The sequence below is a fragment of the Macaca nemestrina genome, chromosome 19 (assembly GCF_043159975.1).
Source record: "Macaca nemestrina isolate mMacNem1 chromosome 19, mMacNem.hap1, whole genome shotgun sequence".
In the NCBI taxonomy this organism is placed as follows: Eukaryota; Metazoa; Chordata; class Mammalia; order Primates; family Cercopithecidae; genus Macaca; species Macaca nemestrina.
Window position 1 is genome coordinate 72,045,831 of NC_092143.1, and position 18,777 is coordinate 72,064,607.

The 18,777-nt window shown below is 35.1% G+C and overlaps 1 protein-coding gene across 1 annotated transcript in view; it reads left to right on the forward strand.

The window, feature by feature from the left end:
• The window catches only part of LOC112426113 (splicing factor, proline- and glutamine-rich-like), a 182,642-nt gene that overhangs the window by 107,873 nt on the left and 55,992 nt on the right, over positions 1-18,777 (forward strand). Inside the window, exon 7 of the mRNA XM_071085362.1 lies at positions 2,542-2,642. The gene's annotated coding sequence lies outside the window, so the exon portion shown is untranslated. The remainder of the gene's footprint in view (positions 1-2,541; positions 2,643-18,777) is intronic.

Genomic DNA, 18,777 nt, shown 5'->3' on the forward strand with positions numbered 1-18,777 from the left:
CCTCTAAAGTCATTTACCCTGCTATATGAAGGCAGCCAATACTATTATCATTTTAGAGCCCAGTTTATGTCTTCCGTCATTGCTATTGGCATACACTGATTAGAGAGTCTCCAGAGACAGGCCACCAGAATGTAATTTAATCACATGCATTTCAAGCATTTGTAGTGCAGCAGCAACTGCACTCATCCACAACTATGACTGTGAACCTCTCAACAGAGTTAACTAACAATATCTCAAATAAAAAAGTAGGACCTAAAATTCAAGCCATAATTTTATCATAAAGAGAGACAAATGAGAAAAACACAATAATTGCCCTTATATAGAAAACTCCTCTTACAAATGATTCTATTTAACAAATCCAAATTTTGGATGATGTATACAATACCAATAACAAGCCAATTCAATATATCTAAATTAAAATAATATTTTGACACTTGTTTTGACTTTATAATGAGGTTATTAAAAAACTCCAAAAGTTCTGGAGAGCTATTGTTAAATAAACTTAACACTATTGAATTTTACACTTTAAAGATAGTTAACATGGTAAATTTTATGTTATGTGTTTTTCACAACATATAATTTTTTTTTTCCCCTCCGAGATGGAGTCTTGTTCTGTCGCCCAGGCTGGAGTGCAGTGGTGCGATCTCTGCTCACTGCAACCTCTCCCTCCTGGGCTCAAGCAATTCTCCTGCCTTAGCCTCCCAAGTAGCTAGAATTACAGGCACCCACCACCACACCCAGCTAATTTTTGTATTTTCAGTAGAGACGGGATTTCACCATGTTGGCCAGGCCAGTTTTGAACTCCTGACCTCAAATGATGTGCCCGCCTTGGCCTCCCAAAAGTGCTGGAATTACAGGCATGAGCCACTGTGCCTGGACTAAAAAATGTTTAAGTTAAAAAAAGTAAATTGAAAAAACTCTAAGCTCTAAAATTAAAATTAATTAAAATGAAATTACAGTAATATTTCATGGATTGAATAGTAATAATCATATCAAATGATGATAATGATAGTTTAAAAGGATTGGTTTGAGGATGTTACAAGTTGTTATATTGGGTAATGTGTAAGTATTATCATTAAATTAGGTTATAGGCATTTTTGTTTAAAAGGTGGAGATATAACATTTAACAAATATTTCCATTAAATTTGTTGAAAAAGTAAAGTTAATTATTTAAAAGTATATGCTGCTTGTGCTTAAAATTTACATGCTAGAAAAGCTTTTTCTCCAGAGACATTGAATAATGTATTTTTATTATGCTAGGGTCTCAGTGAGGAGGAGCTCATTGAAGATAAATGCAAAGTATACAGAGCTCTGAGGGAGCAATAATGATTTTTGTAAAATTTTGTAAACAACATATGAATACTTTAAATCCCAAATATTTAGGATCTTAAATACTAAATATTTAATTAGGATTTATTGGTTGTGAGACCATATGGTCAATGAAATTTAACCAATGACCACAGGGGTCACAATAGCTTATACTACTTTCACAGTTAGCAAATTCTCCTATTTTCCAAATTAATTATTTAAAAGATTATATAATGATAGAGACAGCGTTGTTATAAGCTGTAAACAAATGGACTAACATAATTTTCTGAAAATTAAAATTCTAAGGACTATTTTGAAGATTAAAACCCCCTTGTGCCATACTAATAAACAATAAATAATAATTTATTGTTAATAATTTAATGTTATTATTAAATATAACATTAATAATAATTTTTTTTTTTTTTTTTTTTGAGACGGAGTCTTGCTGTGTCGCCCAGGCTGGAGTGCAGTGGCCAGATCTCAGCTCACTGCAAGCTCCGCCTCCCGGGTTCGCGCCATTCTCCTGCCTCAGCCTCCCGAGTAGCTGGGACTACAGGCGTCCGCCACATGGCACGGCTAGTTTTTTGTTATTTTTTAGTAGAGACGGGGTTTCACCATGTTAGCCAGGATGGTCTCGATCTCCTGACCTTGTGATCCACCTGTCTCGACCTCCCAAAGTGCTGGGATTACAGGCTTGAGCCACCGCGCCCGGCCAACATTAAAAATTATTAAATAAATTATATAAATTAAATAAATATTATTTAATGTTAAATAAGAATTTAGTGTTATTATTGCAAAGTTTGTTACAGGGCTCTTCCTTAGTTGAGGTCTCATGATTACTCAGTCAACTCCATACAGTAATAGAGTAGTAGTCATGTTCTGAACAAACTCTTATGCTATTTCCTTTGTTTTTAATAACTGTGGATTAATACCTGAGAAAACTTGTTTGGCCCAGTTGCAGCCCAAACACAAAGAAAGAAGGCAAGCAGGAAAGATGACATAGATTCATCAAAAATGACCTTCATAAAAGGAAACTGAGTTACAAGATTCATAAAATTTTAATATGCCAAATATTGAATCTATCAAGTAAAAAGATATATAATTTGATTCTGTTTTCTAAAACTGGATTAACTAATTCATTTAACACTTATCGCTAGTAAAAAATATTTAGACCTGCATCTAAAATTAATCTGCCCTTGATGTAGCTGCAGTTCATTCTGTTTCCTCTGACAGGGCATTGGCGTGAAAAGAATGGAAACATCAAAAGGAAAACGGACAACTTTCATGAACAAAGTAGAATTCCTTGGAAATGTGGAGCAGGTTGACATTATGTGGTGAGAAATTAATACATTTCGCAAAGATTCTTGGCCTAATCGTTCCAGGAAAGCATGTGCTAGTACATTGGTACTTGGCTGAGGGAAATGTTGTAGAAAATAGACATCTAAATACCTTAACACAGTGGTCCCCCCTTTTTGGCACCAGGGACCAGTTTCATGGAGTTTTTCCATGGAGGAACAGGGATCGAGGAGGGAGGGTGGGAGGGTGGGTTTGGGATGAAGCTGTTCCAACTAAGATCATCAGGCTTTAGATTCTCATAAGGAGCTGTGCAATCTACGTCCCTCGCATGCGCAGTTCACAATAGGGTTTGCTCTCCTGCTGCTTATCTGACAGGAGGCAGAGCTCAGGTGGTAATGCTTGCCAGCCGAGGCTCACCTCCTGCTGTGCAGCTGGTTCCTAACAGACCATGGTCCAGTACCCATCCTCAGCCCAGGGGTTGGGGATCCCTGCCTTAACATGTAATCCTATCTCTCTCTCTTTTTTTTTTTTTTTTTTTGACACAGAGTCTCACTCTGTCACCCAGGCTGAGTGCAGCGGTGCGATCATGGCTCACTGCAGCCTCCATCTCCTAGGCTCAGGCAATCCTGCCTCAGCCTCCTGAGTACTGGAACTATAGGTCCCACCATGCCTGGCTAATTTTTGATTTTTTTTTTTGGTAAAGACACTATGTTGTTCAGCTGGTCTTGAACTCCTGGACACAAGTGACCCTCCTGTCTTGGCCTCCCAAAGTGCTGAGATTACAGGCATGAGCCAGTATGCCTGGCCATCCTCTTTTTTAATTTGAACTAAATATATACTTTCTACAGAAAAAGTCAAAAATACAAATAAGGAAAATATTTAAATAACTAACTAAAAAGAATCACACTATCCCAAACCAACCACTATTAACATACATTAGTGATGTGATTTGTATCACTATAGATTACTTTTGTCTGATCTAGAATTTCATATAACTCTCTATGTATACTCTTTAGGTCTGATTTTTTTCACTTAACATAATACTTGAGATTCTTTCATGTTTTGCATGCATTAGTAGTGTGTTCCTTTTAATGCTGAGTAGCACGCTATTGTACAAATATACCACAATTTGTTTATCCATTTTCCTAATGAGCACCTAAGCTGCTTCCAGTTTGGAGCTGTTATGAATGAAATGTTATGAACAGGTGTTTACATGGACATGTGTTTTTATTTCTCCAGTAAATATCTGGGAATGAAATCATTGTGTCATATTAGGTAAGAGTATGTTCACTTATTAGAAAATACTAAACTATTTCCTAAATGGTGGTAGTGTTTCACACTCTTAGCAGCAGTGTATAGCGTGTCTGCTGTTTGACATTCTTACCAACATTTGCTAGTAGTTTTTTAAATTTTAGCCATTCTAATGGGTAGGTACGGTATCTTACTGTGGCTTTCAATTTGCATTTTTCTGTGACCAATGATGCTTAGCACCTCTTATGTGAAATAACAAGAAATGTTTTTACATGGTTTTTGTATAGTATTTGGTCAAATCTTTTTTCCCAATTTTCTTATTGAACTGTTTATCTTTTAAATATTGAATTATAAGAGGTCTTTATATCTTGGATCTAATCTTTCCACACCGATAAATTGCAAATATTTTCTCCCTGTGACTTATGTTCTCAGTTTAATGGCATTTTTCAATTTCTCATTACAGTGATGGATTTAGTGTGGAGTGTGTGTGTGTGTGTAGTCTATAATCACACTGAGGAAGAATACATCTATTCTTATTTTCTGGAAATTTTTATTAGGAATGAGGGTTGATTTCGTAAAAGGCTTTTCTAGCATCCTTGTAAAATTATATGATGTTTCTTTCTCCACCAATTAAAATGGCAGATTATATCAGTAGATTTCCTAATATTCCTAATATTAACTAACATTCTTACATTGTTAGTATAAATTCTACTCAGTCTATTACTTTCTTAATGAAGTATCAAAGTTGCTCAGTTTATATTTTATTTAGAAGTTTTTCATTAATATTTATAAGTAATATTTATCTATTGGCTTCTTTTTTGTGTTACATTTAACAAAATTGAGTCATAGATGTTATACTTGTTTTGTAAAAATAATGAATACTTTAAAAAATTTTCTCTGAGTAATTTATATAGCATAGACACTAATTGGGCTCTGAAGTTTATAAAATTATTCTTCAAAACCATCTGGCTCTGCTGCTTTTTTTTTTTTTTTTTACATTGTAGTTCCTTGATAACTCTTCTATTTCTTCTACACAAGTGGGTCTATTTAAGCTTTCTATTTTTACTGAGGTCAATTTTGGTAAACTATCTCTTCCTAAGAAAATATTCACTTTATCTGAGTTTTCAATTTTGTTTGCATAAAGGTGTACAGAGTAGCATCATGTGATTTAAAAAATTTTTTCTGGCCAGGCATGGTGGCTCACGCCTGTAATCCCAGCACTTTGGGAGGCCGAGGCGGGTGGATCACGAGGTCAGGAGTTCAAGACCAGCCTGACCAACATGGTGAAACCCTGTCTCTACTAAAAATACAAAAATTAGCCATGTCTAATACAGGTGGTACCCGCCTGTAATTCCAGCTACTCAGGAGGCTGAAGCAGGAGAATCGCTTGAACTCAGGAGGCAGAGGCTGCAGTGAGCCGAGATCACGCCACTGCACTCCAGCCTGGGCGACAGAGGGCGACTTCGTCTTAAAAAAATTTTTTTTCTCAGTATTAATCATCATTTCCACTTGTCATTTATTATTTCATATTTTTCTCCTTATTTCTTGAATAAATTTGCTATTAATAGTAACGTGTTTGTTAATTTTTCCAAGGACCCAGAATTTTGGCCTATTGGATTGATACACTTTTCTATTCTCTACCTTATTAATTTCTTTTTTTATCATTAGTATTTGCCTCCTTGTGCTTTTTTGGGGTGTCTTTTGTTTTATTTCTAGCTTTTTGAGTTGAAGACTTTATTTTTACTTTTTATAAGACTTGCTGTGCTTTTTGGTGCATAGATATTTGTAACTTACCTCTTCATAATGAATTACAGCTTTTAGTATTAGAAGGTGTCCTATGTCTCATTTAATTTTTATTGCCCAGAATTCTACTTTATCTGATACAAGAGTCAGAACATCTGCTTTTTTATTATTTCCACTTGACTGTGTCTTTATCTGTTGTGTCTTTGTCCATGCCTTTAGTTTCAGCTTTTCAATGCCATGTTTTGGCCATATTTCTTGTACACAGGCTAATGTTGGCTTTTCCTTCATAAGCCAACTTTAAAATGTTTTTATTTTAATAGACAAGCAAAGCATTTTCATCTTTATTGATATAATGGATATACTTGGTCTCAAGTGGATCATTTCATACTTTATATGTGCCATGTATATTATGCTGTTTCTTTGGTGTGTTTATTATTTTTTTAAAATTTTCTGGTAGTAGGAAGCTTTGTATTTTTATTCTGTTGGCTATCTTTACGTGTACACTTTTTACTATGCTCTTAAGCCCCTTATTTTCTTACTTAACATTTTACTGTCTGGGAAGCCAATTCAAATGATATCCTTTGACTCCCACTTGCTACCTACACAGCAGTCAAGAGTAGTCTATTTTCCCCTTTCTCTCTGCATTTACTTCCTAGTCATTTAGTTGCATTATTTCTACTTTGTCAGAACATACAATATCTACACATTATTTTTCCAAACCTGCCTTCACTTTCTGCTTTAATCTTATCTCTACAATTAAATATAGTAAATGCTTACTATTTTTCATTTTGTTGATGTTTCCATGGTTATCTCTAGGCTGGAGGATACATTCATTACATTCCTCAAGAGGGGCTCATGTGGACAATATTGTCTTAATTTCCCCCTCTTCTTTCCTTCTTCCCCTGCCTGCCACACTTTATGTAGTTATCTAATTTCCCCATATGTAATGTTTCTCTGAGGCTGTCACCTTTGGTCACTTCCAAACTCCTTCCCTATAGTTGGTGTTGTGAATTACTAAGTCCCAGATCTCTGTTGAGTATTTCACCCTTAGTGTTGGACTTTCTCATTGTAAGGGTGATTTTGTTTATGCCTCATCCATGTCCTCTGTCCCTCTCTCCTCTTTTACTTTCAGACCCCTAGGTCTCCTTTCCTCACTTCACACACCCATGGGTTTGTAGCAATAATGCAAGCTCTGTTGGAAGTTTTTCATTTCTCTAGCTACAGGAAATACAAAGTTCATGGTAGTCTCTGCCTCCTGGTTAATGCTAAAAGTGTGGCTCTTGTGAGGTTTTATTTGCACCCATTGATCTTATGATCTGGGGAGAGGATATGAGAGGAGAGTTGGATTTAGGCAGCTATCATTATCTTCCAATCTTTCTCTAGACTGTTAGATCATTGATTTGTAGTCTTGCTTTTTTTCTAATGATTGTCCTTGTAATCATTGCTGTGTTTCATCCACAGGGTTTGATGTTTGTTTATTTATGTATTTATTTTTAGTTTTTGAGATGGAGTCTTGCTCTGTTGCCCAGGCTGGAGTGTAGTGGCAAGTTCTCAGTTCACTGCAGCCTCTGCCTCCTGGGTGCAAGCGATTCTCCTGCCTTAGCCTCCTGAGTAGTTGGGATTACAGGTGTGTGCCACCATGCCTGGCTAATTTTTGTATTTTTAGTAGAGACAGGGTTTCACCATGTTGGTCAGGCTGGTCTCGAACTCCTGACCTTGGTTATCTGCCAGCTTTGGCCTTTTAAAGTGCTGGAATCACAGGCATGAGCCATAGCACCTGACTGGTGTTTATTTTTGTTACAATTTAGTTCAACATATTTTCTAATAACCATTACGATTTCATCCCAGATCCATGAATTATTTATAAGTGAATTATTTTTAAATTTCCAGACATATGGTGAGTTTCTAGTTATCTCTGTGTGATTGGCTTCCAGCCTAATTCCACAATGATCACAGAACCTTTCTTCTGTTTTTAATTCTTTGAAATTTGTTGAGACTTCATGACCCAGCTTATGGACAATTTTGGTAAATTTTCTATGCTTACTATAGTTGTCAGTACCAGTGTTTTATAATGTCAATTTTTCTAAATTATTTTGTTCAAATCTATAACTTTACTGATTTGTAAACTATTTGTTCTGTCTGGTACTGAGAGAGGCTTATTAAAATATCCCACTCTGATTACAAAGTTGTTTTTCCTGTATTTCTTTGTTTTATATATCATGAGATTACCTTATTAAATACATTCAAATTTAGAACATTTGTGTCTTTCTGGTGAACTAAACCTTTTAGTATTACAGAGTTATAAGTTATTACTAATGTTTTTTGCCTTTAAGTACATTTGGTCTAGTATGAATATAACTAAAGTAACTTTATTTGGATAATATTTGCATGCTATTCCTTTTCCATGGTTTTACTTTCAATCTTTCTAATATGCTGATCTATTCAGTATCTCTTCTAACCAGTGTATCATTAGACTTGGTTTTTTTATTCTTTATGAAAATATCTGTCCTTTAATTTACATTCAATTATATTACATGACATTTAAAATCTATTATCTTACTTTTTGCTTTCAATTGGTTACATCTAAATAATTATTTTCCTTTTCTTACCCTTCTCGTAGCAATTGTTACTATCCTTTATTCATTGTCTTAGAAGTTATACTAATCTTGGCCGGGCGCGGTGGCTCAAGCCTGTAATCCCAGCACTTTGGGAGGCCGAGATGGGCGGATCACGAGGTCAGGAGATCGAGAGACGATCCCGGCTAACACGGTGAAACCCCGTCTCTACTAAAAAATACAAAAAAATAGCCGGGCGAGGTGGCGGGCGCCTGTAGTCCCAGCTACTCGGGAGGCTGAGGCAGGAGAATGGCGGGAACCCGGGAGGCGGAGCTTGCAGTGAGCTGAGATCCGGCCACTGCACTCCAGCCTGGGTGACAGAGCAAGACTCCGTCTCAAAAAAAAAAAAAAAAAAAAGAAGTTATACTAATCTTTTACCTGTGATCTTTAAGGTTATAAAATGTATCCTTGACTTATTGAAGTCTAACATATATTGATACTTCTGTCTCTTCCCAAATAAGGTAGAAGCCTTAGAATTCCTTCATTTACTCTTTCTTTCTATTTATTGTGGTTTATTTTAATTCTATATGTACTTAAAGTGTTAAAAGATACAACTTTTGGTTATATGGTCAATTTTAGCTCATATGTACCTACCTATATCAGTCTTCCAAGAATCTAGCAGGAGTGTCTGATGTTGACAGCTTCTCTGTTTTTCTTTGTCCAATACCTATTTATGCCACCATTCATTTTTGAACTTTATTTTAATTGGGCATAAAATTTGAACTCAGTAGTTATTTTCTCTCAGCAATTCAAGGAGTCAATTGGCTTTTGTAGTTGGTTTTGAGAAAGCAGCTGTCAGTTCTATTGTTGTCCTTTAGAGGTAATATGTCCTTTTCCATTCGGCTGCTTTGAGTGTTTTTTATCTTTTTCATTTTTTTGAGGTTTTATTATTATACCTCTATGTGTAGCTTTCTTTTAATTTACTCTGCCAGAGTTTGTGGGGCTTCTTTAATTTGTAGTTTTCTGCTCTTGATCATATTTAGAAAATTTCCAACCATCAATTTTTCAAATAGTACCTAAATTCTTTCTGGGGTTCTATTCAATATATTTCTTATGCCCTTACAGTTTTTCTTTTTGTATATTTCATTCTTTGGTCTCACTATGCTTCAGACTGATAATTTCTTTATTTCTTTTGACCTATCATTTAGTTTGGTATTTCTCTCTCCAGTGAATCTGTTGTTAATCACATTGATTTAATTCTGAATTTCAAATAATGATTTTTATAGTTATAGAATTTCATTTTTATCTTTACTATTTGCAGTCCTCTGCGAGAGTTCTTAAACTGTTCTCTATTTTAATAAATATATTTGGCATGATTGTTTAAAAGTCTGTGTCTGGTGACATGGTTACCTGGATAATCTATGAACTTTTTCTTATTTTTATTCCCAGTTTCCTAAAATTTATTTTACTTTTTTTATTTTTAAAAAAATTTCCACAGGTTATTGGGGAAACAGGTGGTGTTTGGTTACATGAAAAAGTTCTTTAGTGGTGATTGCATGAGATTTTGGTGTACCCATCACCCAAGGGGTATACACTACACTCAATATATAGTCTTCTACCACTCACCCCCTTCCCACCCTTGCCCCCTAAGTCCCAAAGTCCATCGTGTCATTCTTATGCCATTGCATCCTCATAGCTTAGCTCCCAGTTATGCATGAGAACATGCAATATTTGGTTTTCCACTCCTGAGTTACTTCAGTTAGAATATTAGTCTCCAATTCTCATCCAGGTTGCTGTGAATGCCATTAATTCATTTTTTTTACTGACTGAGTAGTATTCCATCATCTATATATGCCATAGTTTCTTTATCCACTCATTGATTGATGGGCTTTGGGTTGGTTTCACCCTTTTGCAATTGTGAATTGTGGTGCTGTAAACATGCATGTGCAAGTATATTTCTTGTATAATGACTTCTATTCTTCTGGATAGATACCCAGTAGTGGTATCACTGGATCAAATGGTAGTTCTACTTTTAGTTCTTTAAGAAATCTCCACAATGTTTTCCATAGTGGTTGCACTAGTTTACATTTCTGCCAGCAGTGTAGAAGTGTTTTCTGTTCACTGCATCCACACCAACATCTACTGTTTTTTGATTTTTTTGATTATGGCCATTTTTGCAGGAGTAAAGTGGTGTCCCATTGTGGTTTTGATCTGCATTTCCCTAATCATTACTGATGTTGAGCATTTTTCCATATGTTTGTTGGGCATTTGTATATTTTATTTTGAGAATTGACTGTTAGTGCCCTTAGCCCACTTTTTTATGGAATTTTTTTTCTTGCTAATTTGTTTGAGTTTGTTGTAGATTCTGGATATTAGTCTGATGTGTATGTCAGATGTATAGATTGTGAAGATTTTGTCCCACTCCGTGGGCTATCTTTTTACTGTGCTGACTGTTCCTTTTCCTGTGCAGAAACTCTTTCATGTAATTAAATCCTAGCAATTTAGCTTTGTTTTTATTGCATTTGCTTTTGGGTTCTTGGTCATGAAAGCCTTGCCCAAGCCAATGTCTAGAAGGATTTTTTCAAAGTTATCTTCTAGAATTTTTATAGTTTCAGATTTAAGTTCTTGATATATCTTGAATTGATTTTTGTATAAGGTGAGACATGAGGATCCAGTTTCATTCTCCTACATGTGGCTTGCCAATTATCCCAGCACCATTTGTTGAAAAGAGTGTCCTTCCCCCACTTTATGCTTTTGTTTGCTTCATCAAAGAGCAGTTGGCTGTAAGTATATAGCTTTATTACTGGAGTTTCTATTCTGTTCCATTGGTCTATGTGCCTATTTTTATACCAGTACCATGCGGTTTTGGTGACTATGGCCTTATAGTATAGTTTGAAATCAGGTAATGTGATACCTGCAGATTTCTTCTTTTTGTTTAGTCTTTCTTTGGTTATGTGGGCTCTTTTTGGTTCCATACGAATTTTAGGATTTTTTTTTTTGGTTCTGTGAAGAATGATGATAGTATTTTGATGGGAGTTGCATTGAATTTGTTGATTGCTTTTGGGCGTATGGTTATTTTCACAATATTGACTCTTCCCATCCATGAGCATGGGATGTGTTTCCACTTGTTTGTGTCATCTATGATTTCTTTCAACAGTGCTCTGTACTTTTCCTTATACAGGTCTTTTGCCTCTTTAGTTATCTATTTTATTTTTATTTATTATTATTTATTGCATTTATTTTCTAAGCATTTTTTTTTTTTTTTTTTTTTTTGCAGCTACTGTAAAAGGGGTTGAGTTCTTGATTTGATTCTCTGCTTGGTTGCTCTTGGTGTATAAGAGAGCTACTGATTTGCATACATTAATTTTGTCATGGCCTCCATGGTTAGATCTGTTATCTTACCACCTCCCATTCCCCTTGTCTGCATCTATCACGCTACCCTTTCTAACTCCCCTTCAGCCACATTGAGTTCTTTGCTGAACCTTCACTAGGACAATTACACACCTGCCTCAGAGCCTTTCCACTTGTAGTTTCTGTCAGAAGCATTTTCCCTCAAGATATCTGTATGGCTTTCTTCTTCGATTCTTTTAAGTTTTGGCTCAAATGACAAGTTATCAAAGAGGACTTCCTAGGTGACCTTATTCAAATCAGCACACACTGCATCATTCATTATCTGATCTCATTGCTTTGCTCTATTTTTTATTCTTGGCATTTATCACCTCTTGACATACATGATTATCTGTTTGTCTCCCCTACCTAAATGCACCTCCACTGGAATAGTGACATGGTCTGTTTTTGTTCAGAGTTGTATGCCCACCACTTGGAAAAGCACCTGGCACACAATAAGCCTCAATAACTATTTATTGAATACATTTTAAAAACAGGGATAATTTGAGCTAGTCATGAAAACATGGCCAGAAAATTTACTAATTTACATTCATCAAATTTTATTACACTAAGTAGATTAAAGCAATAGAGCCCAGTGTTAATTAATTTTCTACTTCCCCCCAAAAATCAAAATAATAAACAAGTTGATGAGGAAAAAAAAACTAATAATGACTTAGCAGATTTGGGAAAACGGAACAGTGAAAAAGAGACCTACACCTGGTGGACATCGGAGCTCCTGAAAAGTATGGGCCACTGTGATGCTCACCTGCTAATTAACTAATATTGTGAGCTCCAGCTTGAACCCTTATAATTTACCCAGCAGATACATTACAGAAAACAAGTTGTAGTGATTGGTCCAAGAGAAGGCAGGTCATACCCATCACCAAAAAATATACTAAAAGAGAACCCCTCCATACCAGCCAACAATAAGCATATTTTATTTTGTATGCCAGGGTGTAAAATGAAAGGAATGGGTAATTGATGCAATTTTTGTTTTTCCTTTTATCCCACATTAAAAGTCTTCATTTAAAAGGAAAATCATTTTAGTTTGCTGTAGTTTTGCAATTATATGGGACTTATTTCTTTGGAGATGATTATTGGAGGACCTAACATACCACACATGAAACTGTTTTCTACTCATACAAATAAATGGAGATTTTGTAAGACAAGAAATACATGTGGGGTTAGATTGCCATCTAGATTTATCTTTCTTAAAATACAGTTTCCTTACTCTAAAATGTATAATGCCTGTGTAATGTCTCGGCCTTATTTATCTGACATAAAAGTAGTTCTCTTTTCTTTCTTTTCAGTATCACTCTTAAGAAATCTCCTAAACTCAGTATGAAGTACTAGGGTAATAGCACCTAACAAAAGCATTATGGGACAAAGGGGCACGAGGATTTGTCTAATGACAGAATAAATTCTTGTCATCTAAGTTCATTTTATTTTAACTTCTAAAGGAGATTAGTGTCTCAACACTTTAATAAATGTTTTAAGTGAAGTTGTAGGTGTGCATATAATTCATTGCAGTGCATTTCATCCTACTGCAGGATGTTGAAAATTTTGGTTAAGCTAGAAGTACTCCAAATGCAATAGATATTTACATTTCAGTAACTTTGAGTCAAGTGTTAATACAATACTCCTAATGGAAACAGAAAAGCAAGACATAAAATATCAACACAAGAAAGCTCCTAAGATATAAAAATATATTCCTAGTGCTAAAGTTTTCTCTGAGAATTGAGAAAACAGTCAATCACAGTTTTTTTTCTGTCTGCATCATAGTGACTATAATAAAAGGATAACATTTATTTTAATTATCATCTGTGGAATATTCACATATACCTATAATAATCTAAATAATGGTCTCTGTGCATACAATAGTGTATATTATTCTGAGAACAAACTCTGTCCTATACTCTGTCATTCTTATGTGCTCTTGAAAGACCCCTAAGAGGCTCCTAACCTTTATTGGGAAAAAAATCTATAAGAGATCCCCAGAGGATTCTCAAAACAAAACAGAGAAAAAGAGGGATAAGAGTTGCAAAGATTTCTAAAGCCTGGAGAAAAATAAGTCAGTGTCATAAAATCAATGAGCTGACAAGACTAAAACTTTTATTTCTCTCTGTTGAGTCCCAATGCTAGGTTAGCTTTTGTATTGTAATTCTTGAGCTAGGTAGAAAGGATCCTGGAAATGCTAAAATACAAATATAGTAGTCCCCTCTATTCCAAGGGGGATACATTCCAAGATCCCCAGTGAATGTCTAAAAACTCAGATAGTACCAGCCCTGTATATACTTTTTTTCTTATACATATATACCTATGATAAAGTTTAGTTTATCGTAATTAAGCAGAGTAAGAGATTAACAATCATAAAATAGAACAATTATAACAATATATTATAATACAAGTTATGTGAATGTGGTCTCTCTCTCTTCCTCAAAATATATTATTGAATTGCACCCACCTATTTTCAGACTACACTGAAACCACAGAAAATAAAACCATGTATAAGTGGGGACTACTGTAAGTGTAATTTCAGAATACTTCATAGATTCTCCAAATGTAATTTCTACCTGTAAATTCAAGGTTGACTTTGATAATGTCACATGAAAATATGCCACGCTTCCTGGAAATAATTTTGTGTTTGCAATATTCACTTTCAAATAAATTTCATTCCACATGTCTCTGCACTGTTTGCAACTCTATGTTATTAGTGCAGTTTGAAGACCAGAGATTTAAAGAACTTCACATTTTCTGGGACTCCTTTAATGTCAGCGGAGTGAAACCCAATTAGAACTTGGATATAGGGGGTGGAAGATGTAAATATAGGTGGCATATTTGTTTCCTCCTGAAACCCCATCAAAACAACAGTAAATGTACATATTTAAAGGGATAAACACTCAGATTATGTAAGGAGGGAAGAGGAAACACCGAATATATCACATTTGTTTCTAGGCATATCCATATTAAAAGAAAACTCCTAGCCCATGAGAGTATTGTACATAAGAATGGTCAACATATTTTGGGCAGAATGAAGGCAGCTAATGAAGCAGTAACTGACATAGCAGAGGCTGAAGCTCCTTAAAGCATGGGAAGTGATTGTGTTTTTGAGCCAGGACAGAGAGCGGTGGGGAGGACTCCTATTTTTTCCTTAAGTCTTTTAGCACCACATACTTTATAGAAATGTATTAACTTCATGAAAGTAAAAACTAATGTATTAAATTTAAATTAAAGGAAATTATTGGAAAGATAATAGCACTTCTCATGGAATATGAAGGATTCAAAAAAATATCTGTGGGTATGTTACTGTGCTAGTCAGTAGTGCTTTTTGATCAACTATTTCCTTGTTGTCCCACAGTGTAGCCATATGGTTTGTACTTCATACCCCCACCACATGGTTAGGTAGGGCAATTTAACCAACCACTCCTGGTTAATGATTTATGAATGGAAGTGGTAAGTGGCATTTCTGGACCAGAGCATTTAATTATTGGTGAGAGACCCTTCAGAGTGCGTTCATTTCCCTCTGACATGGGAGCAACAACATGGAAGAAGGTCTGCTCCGTACATCAGGGTCCCTACATGATCGCGATGATCCAGTCCTCAACTGATCCCTTATAGATACAAACAAGTACAAGAAATAAACCTGTATTATTTAAACTGCTATGATTTGGAGGTTATTTGCTACTATTAACCATCCTAATAATGTTGGCCATCCTAATACAATTAGGCATATAGCTGGACCTATGGGACAGTCAGAATCAGAGACTCTCTGTCTGAGTTCCCATTTCTCTTTTCTGTGAACATGCAGCAGCAAGGTAGTTGTCAGTAGCTCCCAGGCTTCACATCTTACATCATCTGTCTGAAGACAGGCACCAACTTTCTTCCTCATTTTTAGGTCAGAAACTGGGGAAACACTTACTGCTGTGGCTGCTCTCCTGAGCCAATAAAGGGAGATCAGTGGTTTAGAGTCAGGAAATGACAGATAAGAGCATGTAAGAATCATGTAGCCACATGATTGGGAAGAGAGTAAGGCATATCCCCAAAATGGCAGAGTAATGTTTCCAGAAGTTGCTGAACAGACAAAATAATGGACATCTACTCCAAGTTACTGTGAATTTAATTTACACCTCCTTAATCTTTTGGTGTTTAAATAAAAATATTTAACATCTATCATATAATCTTTGATTACTTTCACAGTTTCACAGTGCATCATTCATGAAACATAATCAGTGACCACTCTAGATGGCTATGTGGAATGATATGTAGTGTTTCAACAAGCCGTGCTCCTTCATGCCTCCTTGTATTTGGCACAACATGGAATGCCCTTATCTCATTGCCTATGTACCCAAGTCTACTCATTCCTAGAGACTCAACTCGAATGTTACTACCTCTGAGAACCTCCCCAGAGACAGTGTGCCTTAGTGTAAAGGGTTCAAGCTTTGGACTCAGAAAGATGCAGGCTGAACAGCCATTGTACCATTTACTAGCATGTAAACTTGGTCAATTTACTAATCTCTTAGAAGTCTAATTTCAACATCTGTAACATGATAATAATAACAAATTAACAAGATTTTATAGATTAGAAATAACAGCATGCATGTATAGGTCCCAGAACATAGTCTGTAATAGCTAGAAAATATATATTCTATATCTCATATTATATTATAGTGCAATTTTCTACAGGTATACTTGTCTTTTACAGTAGTCTTCAAGTTTCCTGGATAAGTACCATGTTTTACTCATCTTCAGTGAGTACAGCTGTTTCTAGCACATTAGAATTGGGGAGTTAAAACCAGTTCTGCTTGCTGATTCTTACCCTAGAGACACTGCTTTAATTGATGTGGGATGCAGCCAGGGCATTGGTGTTTTAAAATGCCAGCTTCCCTTGTGGTGTTAATGTGCAGCCAGAATTGAGAATCACAGTCCTAGGTGCTCAGATATTTGTTGAATGAATGTTGTTTGTTCTACAAGGCATTTCTAAGGCTCTACTAAATGTTTCGCTTATATAAAACTTTTGCCTTTAACTTTAGGGAAAGCCTATAATCTTAGCAAAGGTGACATTTAATGAGATATATTACTCTGATGCACACTGGAAGAAACAAATGTAATAGACAAGGAGCTCAAGACTCAACAAGGTTGATTATTACTGTTGACTATTCCCTTTTCGTCTCATGTGGAGACATTATGCTTCATCTCTAAGCAAGCTGCCCCTGGATAACCAGTAGCGTGTGAGTAGCACGGGCTTCAAAATGAGAACTGCCTATCTTAAAAAGTGGGGAGCAAAGGATACTGAAGACATGTTTGTCTTTTCTTTTCTCAAATTTCTGTTTATAAGTTTTAAATTTCTAGCTAGGTTTATGGTTGTATATTTCCTCCACTATGAAAATATGCCGAATAATAAATATCTATTCTGTTTGACAGAGCAGATAATATCTTTCCTCCCTCTAGGCATACTCCTGAAATGTGAAATGAATAAACAAATATATATCTCCACTAAATTGATATATTTGATATATAAATTGATATGAATTGATATAAATTGATATGAATTGATATAAATTGATATATATATCTCAGCTGTTTATAGCATTAAATGATAACATTGAATTTGCATTTCTTTTAAAGATGCATGGGGATTTATGCTGTTTCTTAGTTTTTAATTAAAGTGTACAATTGATAGTGAAGATTTGCAGCAGCTCCAAGTATTGCCCATTAAATAACATTTGTTGTCAAAGGAGTATTTATTACTATGGTTAATAAGGAAAATGGATTTTAGAAAACTCTAAACTCTATAATGGCTTTCCATTCTTTTCTTTCCTTTTTGTCTTTGATGTTCTTTAAGCAAGTATCTAATATACCACAGTGTCACCATGACTTATAACGATTTGAAATTACAAAGAAAATCCAAGAACAAGAACAACTTCTTAATCCCTTCCAGACCTTATGCCTCATCTGCAAGCAGCCACCAGTGGATAACTAGTAGTGTATAAATAGCGTGGTTTGACAAAAAATTAGAATTATTTCAAAAAGGATAGTTTCAAAATGATCGAATCTGGATGCTAACTTACATTATTTGAAATACTCAATTTTTAAACTAATTGCACGTAATTGTTTTGACGACTCAATTTAATGGATTTCCATTTTTTATTTTAAAACATGTAGCTATCCTTAACTATCATTGAGACATAGATTATTATTTCTTTGAACCTCAGCTTCCAGGATTGAACAGTGAAGAATTAAAAAATAGTTGAATTTCAGATTCCTGAAATTTCACCAGTTCTTTGTCTTAAAAAAACACACTGGTTAAATAAAAGGCAAAATAAAAACAACAAAAAAACACAACTTAAAAATTATCAATCAATGCTTTTTTATTCTAATTAAATTGTTGGCCAAGTTTTTTTTGTGTGTGTGTGCAATGCCCATAGGCAACTGTTATAGCTAATGTCCATGTTTGTTTCACCTTTTAGTTAGCTATTACTGAGAGTCGTTGTTATCAAAGTTCTCCAGAGACTACTGGAGCCCCCAAGACCCTTTGAAGAGTACATAAGGTCACAGTTATATTTATAATAATACTAAACTGCTTTTTGCCTTGCTTGCTCTTATTATCTCCCAAGTGTACAGTGGAGTTTCCCAGAGGCTATGTGATGCATGCTATTACAACAGATTAAACGCCGAAGCAGAGACGAGATCCAGTTGCATCTACTAAATCAGAGATTTGTAGAAAAAGAACAACAATGCTACTTTTGATTCTGAACATTTTTTGTTTGAGAAATAAAGCTATATTTCATGAGAAGTATGCTGTTTATAAGAACATAAATATTGTATAATGGGTTTAATTATTTTTAAGTTAAAATCATTTTTAAATGTATTGATTTTAATTTCTAATATTTCAATATCAATAGATACAACCTATATAAATAAAAACTCTGTGGGCCCTTAAAAATTTGTTAAGAGTACGAAAGGGTTCTCAGATAAAAGTTTGAAATCTTTTGACTTAAAATATTGTAAATCGGGGTGTGTCATATAATATCTTTATACTTATGCATAACATTTTCAAAACAGTTACTCAATCCAGGCAGTGGATTGTCCCTGCCTTCTGCATGCCAAACCTATGTCATCTAGGCTTGCTGCCTTTCCTTCTACAAACATTAATTCACATGGACTAGGTGTGAACTCCCTGAGAGCAGGAACCATGGAGTCGCACACTAACAGTTACTGAATGAATAAATAAGTTGAT